Source organism: Leptopilina heterotoma, unplaced genomic scaffold, assembly GCF_015476425.1.
Source record: "Leptopilina heterotoma isolate Lh14 unplaced genomic scaffold, ASM1547642v1 Lhet_187, whole genome shotgun sequence".
In the NCBI taxonomy this organism is placed as follows: Eukaryota; Metazoa; Arthropoda; class Insecta; order Hymenoptera; family Figitidae; genus Leptopilina; species Leptopilina heterotoma.
Window position 1 is genome coordinate 1353205 of NW_025110906.1, and position 12821 is coordinate 1366025.

Below are 12821 nucleotides of genomic sequence, written 5' to 3' on the forward strand. Positions count from 1 at the left end.
ATCAAAAATTGTTTTAGATAATTCCTATTGGTCCAAAAAAAAGAAGAATTAATCCCTCTTTAATTTCCGACCAAGAAATAAACATTTGGTTTAAAATTTTTCGAGTTATGAATTTTTTTGAACTTTTTTTCCAAATTTTCGTTTTTCTGATACGGGCGGGTGGGGACGCTGGCTATCAAAAATTGTTTTAAAAATTCCAATTGGTCCAAAAAAAAGAAGAATTAATCCCTCTTTAATTTCCGATCAAGAAATAAACATTTGGTCTAAAATTTTTCGAGTTATGAATTTTTTTGAACTTTTTTTCCAAATTTTCGTTTTTCTGATACGGGCGGGTGGGGACGCTGGCTATCAAAAATTGTTTTAAAAAATTCCTATTGGTCCAATGAAAAGAAGCATTAATCCCTCTTTAACTTGCGCCCAAGAAATAAACATTTGGTTTAAAATTGTTCGAGTTATGAATTTTTTTGAACTTTTTTTCCAAATTTTCGTTTTTCTGATACGGGCGGGTGGGGACGCTGGCTATCAAAAATTGTTTTAGATAATTCCTATTGGTCCAAAAAAAAGAAGAATTAATCCCTCTTTAATTTCCGACCAAGAAATAAACATTTGGTTTAAAATTTTTCGAGTTATGAATTTTTTTGAACTTTTTTTCCAAAATTTCGTTTTTCTGATACGGGCGGGTGGGGACGCTGGCTATCAAAAATTGTTTTAGATAATTCCTATTGGTCCAATGAAAAGAAGAATTAATCCCTCTTTAATTTCCGACCAAGAAATAAACATTTGGTTTAAAATTGTTCGAGTTATGAATTTTTTTGAACTTTTTTTCCAAAATTTCGTTTTTCTGATACGGGCGGGTGGGGACGCTGGCTATCAAAAATTGTTTTAGATAATTCCTATTGGTCCAATGAAAAGAAGAATTAATCCCTCTTTAATTTCCGACCAAGAAATAAACATTTGGTTTAAAATTGTTCGAGTTATGAATTTTTTTGAACTTTTTTTCCAAATTTTCGTTTTTCTGATACGGGCGGGTGGGGACGCTGGCTATCAAAAATTGTTTTAAAAATTCCAACTGGTCCAAAAAAAAGAAGAATTAATCCCTCTTTAATTTGCGACCAAGAAATAAACATTTGGTCTAAAATTGTTCGAGTTATGAATTTTTTTGAACTTTTTTTCCAAAATTTCGTTTTTCTGATACGGGCGGGTGGGGACGCTGGCTATCAAAAATTGTTTTAAAAATTCCAACTGGTCCAAAAAAAAGAAGAATTAATCCCTCTTTAATTTGCGACCAAGAAATAAACATTTGGTCTAAAATTTTTCGAGTTATGAATTTATTGAACTTTTTTTCCAAATTTTCGTTTTTCTGATACGGGCGGGTGGGGACGCTGGCTATCAAAAATTGTTTTAAAAATTCCAATTGGTCCAAAAAAAAGAAGAATTAATCCCTCTTTAATTTCCGACCAAGAAATAAACATTTGGTCTAAAATTTTTCGAGTTATGAATTTTTTTGAACTTTTTTTCCAAATTTTCGTTTTTCTGATACGGGCGGGTGGGGACGCTGGCTATCAAAAATTGTTTTAAAAATTCCAATTGGTCCAAAAAAAAGAAGAATTAATCCCTCTTTAATTTCCGACCAAGAAATAAACATTTGGTTTAAAATTGTTCGAGTTATGAATTTTTTTTGAACTTTTTTTCCAAATTTTCGTTTTTCTGATACGGGCGGGTGGGGACGCTGGCTATCAAAAATTGTTTTAAAAAATTCCTATTGGTCCATTAAAAAGAAGAATTAATCTCTTTTAATTTCCGACCAAGAAATAAACATTTGGTTTAAAATTGTTCGAGTTATGAATTTTTTTGAACTTTTTTTCCAAATTTTCGTTTTTCTGATACGGGCGGGTGGGGACGCTGGCTATCAAAAATTGTTTTAGATAATTCCTATTGGTCCAAAAAAAAGAAGAATTAATCCCTCTTTAATTTGCGACCAAGAAATAAACATTTGGTCTAAAATTGTTCGAGTTATGAATTTTTTTGAACTTTTTTTCCAAATTTTCGTTTTTCTGATACGGGCGGGTGGGGACGCTGGCTATCAAAAATTGTTTTAAAAAATTCCTATTGGTCCATTAAAAAGAAGAATTAATCCCTCTTTAATTTCCGACCAAGAAATAAACATTTGGTTTAAAATTGTTCGAGTTATGAATTTTTTTGAACTTTTTTTCCAAATTTTCGTTTTTCTGATACGGGCGGGTGGGGACGCTGGCTATCAAAAATTGTTTTAGATAATTTCTATTGGTCCAAAAAAAAGAAGAATTAATCCCTCTTTAATTTGCGACCAAGAAATAAACATTTGGTCTAAAATTGTTCGAGTTATGAATTTTTTTGAACTTTTTTTCCAAATTTTCGTTTTTCTGATACCGGCGGGTGGGGACGCTGGCTATCAAAAATTGTTTTAGATAATTCCTATTGGTCCAATGAAAGGAAGCATTAATCCCTCTTTAATTTGCGACCAAGAAATAAACATTTGGTCTAAAATTGTTCGAGTTATGAATTTTTTTGAACTTTTTTTCCAAATTTTCGTTTTTCTGATACGGGCGGGTGGGGACGCTGGCTATCAAAAATTGTTTTAAAAACTCCAATTGGTCCAAAAAAAAGAAGAATTAATCCCTCTTTAATTTCCGACCAAGAAATAAACATTTGGTCTAAAATTTTTCGAGTTATGAATTTTTTTGAACTTTTTTTCCAAATTTTCGTTTTTCTGATACGGGCGGGTGGGGACGCTGGCTATCAAAAATTGTTTTAAAAAATTCCTATTGGTCCATTAAAAAGAAGAATTAATCCCTCTTTAATTTCCGACCAAGAAATAAACATTTGGTTTAAAATTGTTCGAGTTATGAATTTTTTTGAACTTTTTTTCCAAATTTTCGTTTTTCTGATGCGGGCGGGTGGGGACGCTGGCTATCAAAAATTGTTTTAGATAATTCCTATTGGTCCAATGAAAAGAAGAATTAATCCCTCTTTAATTTCCGACCAAGAAATAAACATTTGGTTTAAAATTGTTCGAGTTATGAATTTTTTTGAACTTTTTTTCCAAATTTTCGTTTTTCTGATACGGGCGGGTGGGGACGCTGGCTATCAAAAATTGTTTTAGATAATTCCTATTGGTCCAATGAAAAGAAGAATTAATCCCTCTTTAATTTCCGACCAAGAAATAAACATTTGGTTTAAAATTGTTCGAGTTATGAATTTTTTTGAACTTTTTTTCCAAATTTTCGTTTTTCTGATACGGGCGGGTGGGGACGCTGGCTATCAAAAATTGTTTTAGATAATTCCTATTGGTCCAAAAAAAAGAAGAATTAATCCCTCTTTAATTTGCGACCAAGAAATAAACATTTGGTCTAAAATTGTTCGAGTTATGAATTTTTTTGAACTTTTTTTCCAAATTTTCGTTTTTCTGATACGGGCGGGTGGGGACGCTAACTATCAAAAATTGTTTTAAAAAATTCCTATTGGTCCAATGAAAAGAAGCATTAATCCCTCTTTAATTTGCGACCAAGAAATAAACATTTGGTCTAAAATTGTTCGAGTTATGAATTTTTTTGAACTTTTTTTCCAAATTTTCGTTTTTCTGATACGGGCGGGTGGGGACGCTGGCTATCAAAAATTGTTTTAGATAATTCCTATTGGTCCAAAAAAAAGAAGAATTAATCCCTCTTTAATTTCCGACCAAGAAATAAACATTTGGTTTAAAATTTTTCGAGTTATGAATTTTTTTGAACTTTTTTTCCAAATTTTCGTTTTTCTGATACGGGCGGGTGGGGACGCTGGCTATCAAAAATTGTTTTAAAAATTCCAATTGGTCCAAAAAAAAGAAGAATTAATCCCTCTTTAATTTCCGATCAAGAAATAAACATTTGGTCTAAAATTTTTCGAGTTATGAATTTTTTTGAACTTTTTTTCCAAATTTTCGTTTTTCTGATACGGGCGGGTGGGGACGCTGGCTATCAAAAATTGTTTTAAAAAATTCCTATTGGTCCAATGAAAAGAAGCATTAATCCCTCTTTAACTTGCGCCCAAGAAATAAACATTTGGTTTAAAATTGTTCGAGTTATGAATTTTTTTGAACTTTTTTTCCAAATTTTCGTTTTTCTGATACGGGCGGGTGGGGACGCTGGCTATCAAAAATTGTTTTAGATAATTCCTATTGGTCCAAAAAAAAGAAGAATTAATCCCTCTTTAATTTCCGACCAAGAAATAAACATTTGGTTTAAAATTTTTCGAGTTATGAATTTTTTTGAACTTTTTTTCCAAAATTTCGTTTTTCTGATACGGGCGGGTGGGGACGCTGGCTATCAAAAATTGTTTTAAAAATTCCAACTGGTCCAAAAAAAAGAAGAATTAATCCCTCTTTAATTTGCGACCAAGAAATAAACATTTGGTCTAAAATTGTTCGAGTTATGAATTTTTTTGAACTTTTTTTCCAAAATTTCGTTTTTCTGATACGGGCGGGTGGGGACGCTGGCTATCAAAAATTGTTTTAAAAATTCCAACTGGTCCAAAAAAAAGAAGAATTAATCCCTCTTTAATTTGCGACCAAGAAATAAACATTTGGTCTAAAATTTTTCGAGTTATGAATTTATTGAACTTTTTTTCCAAATTTTCGTTTGTCTGATACGGGCGGGTGGGGATGCTGGCTATCAAAAATTGTTTTAAAAATTCCAATTGGTCCAAAAAAAAGAAGAATTAATCCCTCTTTAATTTCCGACCAAGAAATAAACATTTGGTTTAAAATTGTTCGAGTTATGAATTTTGTTGAACTTTTTTTCCAAATTTTCGTTTTTCTGATACGGGCGGGTGGGGACGCTGGCTATCAAAAATTGTTTTAAATAATTCCTATTGGTCCAAAAAAAAGAAGAATTAATCCCTCTTTAATTTGCGACCAAGAAATAAACATTTGGTCTAAAATTGTTAGAGTTACGAATTTTTTTGAACTTTTTTTCCAAAATTTCGTTTTTCTGATACGGGCGGGTGGGGACGCTGGCTATCAAAAATTGTTTTAGATAATTCCTATTGGTCCAATGAAAAGAAGAATTAATCCCTCTTTAATTTCCGACCAAGAAATAAACATTTGGTCTAAAATTTTTCGAGTTATGAATTTTTTTGAACTTTTTTTCCAAATTTTCGTTTTTCTGATACGGGCGGGTGGGGACGCTGGCTATCAAAAATTGTTTTAAAAATTCCAATTGGTCCAAAAAAAAGAAGAATTAATCCCTCTTTAATTTCCGACCAAGAAATAAACATTTGGTCTAAAATTTTTCGAGTTATGAATTTTTTTGAACTTTTTTTCCAAATTTTCGTTTTTCTGATACGGGCGGGTGGGGACGCTGGCTATCAAAAATTGTTTTAAAAAATTCCTATTGGTCCAATGAAAAGAAGCATTAATCCTTCTTTAACTTGCGCCCAAGAAATAAACATTTGTTTTAAAATTGTTCGAGTTATGAATTTTTTTTGAACTTTTTTTCCAAATTTTCGTTTTTCTGATACGGGCGGGTGGGGACGCTGGCTATCAAAAATTGTTTTAGATAATTCCAATTGGTCCAAAAAAAAGAAGAATTAATCCCTCTTTAATTTCCGACCAAGAAATAAACATTTGGTCTAAAATTTTTCGAGTTATGAATTTTTTTGAACTTTTTTTCCAAATTTTCGTTTTTCTGATACGGGCGGGTGGGGACGCTGGCTATCAAAAATTGTTTTAAAAATTCCAACTGGTCCAAAAAAAAAGAAGAATTAATCCCTCTTTAATTTGCGACCAAGAAATAAACATTTGGTCTAAAATTTTTCGAGTTATGAATTTTTTTGAACTTTTTTTCCAAATTTTCGTTTTTCTGATACGGGCGGGTGGGGACGCTGGCTATCAAAAATTGTTTTAAAAATTCCAATTGGTCCAAAAAAAAGAAGAATTAATCCCTCTTTAATTTCCGACCAAGAAATAAACATTTGGTCTAAAATTTTTCGAGTTATGAATTTTTTTGAACTTTTTTTCCAAATTTTCGTTTTTCTGATACGGGCGGGTGGGGACGCTGGCTATCAAAAATTGTTTTAAAAATTCCAATTGGTCCAAAAAAAAGAAGAATTAATCCCTCTTTAATTTCCGACCAAGAAATAAACATTTGGTTTAAAATTGTTCGAGTTATGAATTTTTTTTGAACTTTTTTTCCAAATTTTCGTTTTTCTGATACGGGCGGGTGGGGACGCTGGCTATCAAAAATTGTTTTAAAAAATTCCTATTGGTCCATTAAAAAGAAGAATTAATCTCTTTTTAATTTCCGACCAAGAAATAAACATTTGGTTTAAAATTGTTCGAGTTATGAATTTTTTTGAACTTTTTTTCCAAATTTTCGTTTTTCTGATACGGGCGGGTGGGGACGCTGGCTATCAAAAATTGTTTTAGATAATTCCTATTGGTCCAAAAAAAAGAAGAATTAATCCCTCTTTAATTTGCGACCAAGAAATAAACATTTGGTCTAAAATTGTTCGAGTTATGAATTTTTTTGAACTTTTTTTCCAAATTTTCGTTTTTCTGATACGGGCGGGTGGGGACGCTGGCTATCAAAAATTGTTTTAAAAAATTCCTATTGGTCCATTAAAAAGAAGAATTAATCCCTCTTTAATTTCCGACCAAGAAATAAACATTTGGTTTAAAATTGTTCGAGTTATGAATTTTTTTGAACTTTTTTTCCAAATTTTCGTTTTTCTGATACGGGCGGGTGGGGACGCTGGCTATCAAAAATTGTTTTAGATAATTTCTATTGGTCCAAAAAAAAGAAGAATTAATCCCTCTTTAATTTGCGACCAAGAAATAAACATTTGGTCTAAAATTGTTCGAGTTATGAATTTTTTTGAACTTTTTTTCCAAATTTTCGTTTTTCTGATACCGGCGGGTGGGGACGCTGGCTATCAAAAATTGTTTTAGATAATTCCTATTGGTCCAATGAAAGGAAGCATTAATCCCTCTTTAATTTGCGACCAAGAAATAAACATTTGGTCTAAAATTGTTCGAGTTATGAATTTTTTTGAACTTTTTTTCCAAATTTTCGTTTTTCTGATACGGGCGGGTGGGGACGCTGGCTATCAAAAATTGTTTTAAAAACTCCAATTGGTCCAAAAAAAAGAAGAATTAATCCCTCTTTAATTTCCGACCAAGAAATAAACATTTGGTCTAAAATTTTTCGAGTTATGAATTTTTTTGAACTTTTTTTCCAAATTTTCGTTTTTCTGATACGGGCGGGTGGGGACGCTGGCTATCAAAAATTGTTTTAAAAAATTCCTATTGGTCCATTAAAAAGAAGAATTAATCCCTCTTTAATTTCCGACCAAGAAATAAACATTTGGTTTAAAATTGTTCGAGTTATGAATTTTTTTGAACTTTTTTTCCAAATTTTCGTTTTTCTGATGCGGGCGGGTGGGGACGCTGGCTATCAAAAATTGTTTTAGATAATTCCTATTGGTCCAATGAAAAGAAGAATTAATCCCTCTTTAATTTCCGACCAAGAAATAAACATTTGGTTTAAAATTGTTCGAGTTATGAATTTTTTTGAACTTTTTTTCCAAATTTTCGTTTTTCTGATGCGGGCGGGTGGGGACGCTGGCTATCAAAAATTGTTTTAGATAATTCCTATTGGTCCAATGAAAAGAAGAATTAATCCCTCTTTAATTTCCGACCAAGAAATAAACATTTGGTCTAAAATTGTTCGAGTTATGAATTTTTTTGAACTTTTTTTCCAAATTTTCGTTTTTCTGATGCGGGCGGGTGGGGACGCTGGCTATCAAAAATTGTTTTAGATAATTCCTATTGGTCCAATGAAAAGAAGAATTAATCCCTCTTTAATTTCCGACCAATAAATAAACATTTGGTTTAAAATTTTTCGAGTTATGAATTTATTGAACTTTTTTTCCAAATTTTCGTTTTTCTGATACGGGCGGGTGGGGATGCTGGCTATCAAAAATTGTTTTAAAAATTCCAATTGGTCCAAAAAAAAGAAGAATTAATCCCTCTTTAATTTCCGACCAAGAAATAAACATTTGGTCTAAAATTTTTCGAGTTATGAATTTTTTTGAACTTTTTTTCCAAATTTTCGTTTTTCTGATATGGGCGGGTGGGGACGCTGGCTATCAAAAATTGTTTTAGATAATTCCTATTGGTCCAATGAAAAGAAGCATTAATCCCTCTTTAATTTGCGACCAAGAAATAAACAGTTGGTCTAAAATTTTCGAGTTATGAATTTTTTTGAACTTTTTTTCCAAATTTTCGTTTTTCTGATACGGGCGGGTGGGGACGCTGGCTATCAAAAATTGTTTTAGATAATTCCTATTGGTCCAATGAAAGGAAGCATTAATCCCTCTTTAATTTGCGACCAAGAAATAAACATTTGGTCTAAAATTGTTCGAGTTATGAATTTTTTTGAACTTTTTTTCCAAGAAATAAACATTTGGTCTAAAATTGTTCGAGTTATGAATTTTTTTTTCTAATTTTCGTTTTTTTTAGTAAAGGGTGATTATTGCTCCTCAAAATGTGACAATTGAAAATTTTTTAAATAAATGTATGATAGACAACGTTCCCACCCGCCCGTATCAGAAAAACGAAAATTGGAGAAAAAAATCGAAAAAAAATTCATATCTCGAACAATTTTAGACCAAATTTTTATTTCTTGGTCACACATTAAAGGAGGATTATTGCTCTTTAATAAAATGTGACTATTGCAATTTTTTTCTATAAACTGTATTAGCTAGCGTACGTTGTTTTTTGCGTTGATTGAACCATATTGGGCCACCGAGCTACTATGTGTGTCGGCGCCTATGGATTCTTCTGATGGCTGGCGGCCGGCGGGTCGCTAGTTTCACCCAGCCAAAATTCTCCATCCGCCAATTAGCAGACAATCGAATTTTCGAGTTTTGCGAAGCTAAGAGCTTTTAAATATTCAATTGTTAATATAATAATCAATTGATTTTTATGTTAAATTATGTTTGTATTTAACTCTATAGTGATAGAAATTATTGCGAAAAGGAAAGAATGAAGTTTATCATTTCGTATTATTCAGTTGCGACGCCTATGAATTTGTCAAGCGTCTGGCGGATGGCGGGTCGCTAGCTTTACGGCACCTTTTTATTTGAATTTTTTAGTAGTAGCAGGTCCACCCGTACGCTATCAGACAATCGAAACTTTTGGATAAAAACGATTAAAAATTTATTTTTTTTAAATTTAATAATTCTAATCATCTGAAAATTACCTGAGTTTCAGTAGGGATTCAGCCTTAATCAGTTCTGAATTATAGAATATTTTATTTCAACCCCGTGTGGAAATCTGCCCAAGTTAGCCCAGTTAAAAACTGGGAGCCAGCTGGGCCCCACCTGGGCTTCCCATTTTCATAAAAATATTAACATTATAATAGAAAAAGTCTGAAAATTAAATATAACTATTCACAATAAATCATTCTACAATTAATTCATAATAATAATAATCATTATTATTTTAAACAATTTATTATTGTCAATAATTATAAACTTTTATTGTACTACACTAACAGACATTTAGTTTTATTGAAATTTTAAAGTTGTTCCAGCTGAATTTATTTATTTAATAATTAACTCATCAAGGTATAACGGTTTTTAATACATTTTAATAATTGTTTAAACAAATAATTGTTGTTATTTAATAACTTTTGATACACATAACTTAGAAACTTGCAATTTTTTTTCCTAATTTTGCAATTAACTAATAGGAACGACATAAAATAAAGAAAATTTATGGTTTTAACAATTCAGAAATTGTTTAAACAAATGATTGTTGTTATTTATTAACTTTTGATACACATAACTTAGAAACTTGCAATTTTTTTCCTAATTTTGCAATTAAGTAATACGAACAACATAAAATAAAGATAATTTATGGTTTTAACAATTAAGAAATTGTTTAAACAAATTATTGTTGTTATTTATTAACTTTTGATACACATAACTTAGAAACTTGCAGTTTTTTCCTAATTTTGCAATTAACTAATGTAAATAGTAAATCATTCGGATGTTTTATGATTTTAATTTTAACAATTTATCAAATGTTTAAACAAATAATTGTTGTTATTTACTAACTCTTGACACATAGCATCTAGAAGAATGAAGTTTTTTCTTATTTTGCAATTAGTTAATCAGAGTAGTAGTAATTGTAAAATTAGAAAGAAACTGCAAGTTTCTGGATTGTTTGTATTAAAAGTTAATAAACAATAACAATTATTTGTTTAAACAATTTCTGAACTGTTTAAATCATAAAATACTGTTATTTCATACTTTTCAGATTAGTTAAATATAAAATTAAAAAGAAACTGCATTTTTTTAGGTGCTTTGTGTCAAAAATTAGTAAATAACAACAATCATTTGTTTAAACAATTTTTGAATTGTTAAAACCTTAAATTATTTTTATTTCATGTGGTTCGAATTAGTTAATTGCAAAATTAGAAAAAAACTGCATCTTTCTGGAAGCTAGTGTCAGGAGTTACTAATTAACAACAATTATTTATTTAAACAATAACGACTGCAATATAACATTAGTAAAATTTATTATATAATAACAAAAATCGTTTACAGTGAAAATTATTAAATAGTTTAGTTTTTCTTTAACATTTAATAATAAAACTTTGATGTAATTATGGTCATCTTCGTACATGAATTGACAATTGACAAACATGTTAACATTTTACGGAAGCATTTTAGAGTTTGTCTATTGACCCACTCACGGTGGGTTCCGGTCAGGCGAAATAATATTATAAGTGGGCGTGAGCTGGGCCCTACCTGGGCTTCCCAGTTTTTGAGGACCCACATCAATAATTATATAAGTAAAAATTTCTAAGTCCAAACCTAAAAATTTTTTTTTCAACAAAAAATTAATGTTTATAATGACTTAGATTAAGAAAAAACGTGTTTTTAACAAAATGTATTCACAATATTTTTTTTATGTAATGTCCACATAATTAATTAGTAAAAATTTCTAAGTCCAAACTAAAAAAAATTTTTTTTTTTAGACCAACAAATTAATGTTTATAATGATTGTAAACAATAAAAAACACATTTTTAATAAAAATGTATTGATATATTTTTTTCATAATAATATAAATATTATTTTAAGAATATTTATCGTTCTTATTACATTAATAATATTGTTATAATTATTATTAAATTATTTATTTGTTACGGTGTATTCGTGTCAGTAAGTGCTTTATTGAATCATTACAGCAGATCAACAAGTCACTGACAATAAAACGTCGGTGTTCAGTAGTTAGTCTCCGTAGTATAGTGGTTAGGGCGTTAGTCTAGTAGTCCGTAGGTCGTAGGTTCAATCCCCGCGTGCGTTAAATTTTATTTGTTTCTTAGGTTTGCGTTTATTCCGATTTTTTCTGCATTGTATTCGTATAAGTATGCAATTTAGTGATTATATATACCGTTTAATAATTTAATTAACAAATTTCTAATTTTTTATAAATTTTTAATTTATGAATGAAAGGATATATATTAATTCCCATATATATGCTAACATTATTTATGAATTTGCTTTTGGTCACAATTTCATTAAAAAAAGTAAAAATCGTTAAATAATAACGTTATTTATTTATAATTCGACTTATTTGTTATTAATAAACAATTTATTCATTAATTTGAATGAAAACTAAATCTATGGGCCCCAGCTGGATTTTTCCTAGGTGGGCTGTGGCTGGATTCACCGTTACAAGCCAAGGAATCGCCCACCTGGGCCATCCCTGCTGGGACCCACCTAGAACCTGGGAAGCCCACCTGGGACCCACCGTGGGCCCACCTCACTTTTCCACACGGGACTTTTAAGTAGTAGTTCTAATATTTCTTTAATATTATCATGGATATTAAATAATATTATGTTAAATTGAATATATTATTAAATAGTCTCTGAATACTAACGGGAATTTTAAATATTAACATTTTTGTCTTAAAATTGCAGGCTGATGGTCAAGAAGAAGGAGTCAGTGTACCTGGTACTAACGTATAATCGGTGAAAATACTTCAAGAAGGTAACAGTGTTATTGCTCCACTGAGAGAATCATCGTCGGCAAGTCTTAAAAAATTATTAAATTATTAAAATAAATATTTTAATATATTATAGCGACACTAAGAAAATCCTGCGTCTCAGAGCCTATGATGAGGCTTAAAGCGAAAACATAAGTTTTAATTATAGCGCTAATATATTAATTTACACTACTACCTTTAAGAGTTCAGTGTCTCTATGTTTTTTCGTATCATTTTTTCCGCACCTTTTTACATATTTTTTAATGAAAAATATCTTATTCAACAAACGTTAGTACCTACATATTTTATCAAAGAAATCTGTACTTAGGTTCAAATATTTCTGTGTTTGTGCACGGAATAAAAACTATGCCTGGAACATCTATATATTTCACTATATTTGGGAAGTTTTAGTAATACTTTCAACTATTCTAGAGAAATATAAATGTTACGATGTTCAATGAGTTGTTCCAGGAGAATATTTTTTTTCGTTTGTGTTTATTTTCAGCAAATTTATTATCGTAGGAGATAAAATTTGTTGCTAATCGCAGGTACATTGATTTATAATTGTACTTTATTGCTATTGACTAGAATTCAACTTTATCGATATATTTTTTAAATTATCATAGAAAAACAATTTTTTATTAATAGGGATATGTTTTCTTAAAGGAAATTTAAGTTTGGTTTTAAAAGACAACTGTATACGCTGCAAACGAACTGTGCCCGTTTTAATTAAGTATTTAACAACT

General features: G+C 30.3%; 1 protein-coding gene across 1 annotated transcript in view; it reads left to right on the forward strand.

Moving 5' to 3' along the window:
• The window catches only part of LOC122500492 (kinesin-like protein costa), a 43445-nt gene extending 31291 nt beyond the window's left edge, over window positions 1-12154 (forward strand). The window contains exon 4 of the transcript XR_006301483.1: window positions 12011-12154. The gene's annotated coding sequence lies outside the window, so the exon portion shown is untranslated. The remainder of the gene's footprint in view (window positions 1-12010) is intronic.
• The last annotated feature ends 667 nt before the right edge of the window (window positions 12155-12821 follow it).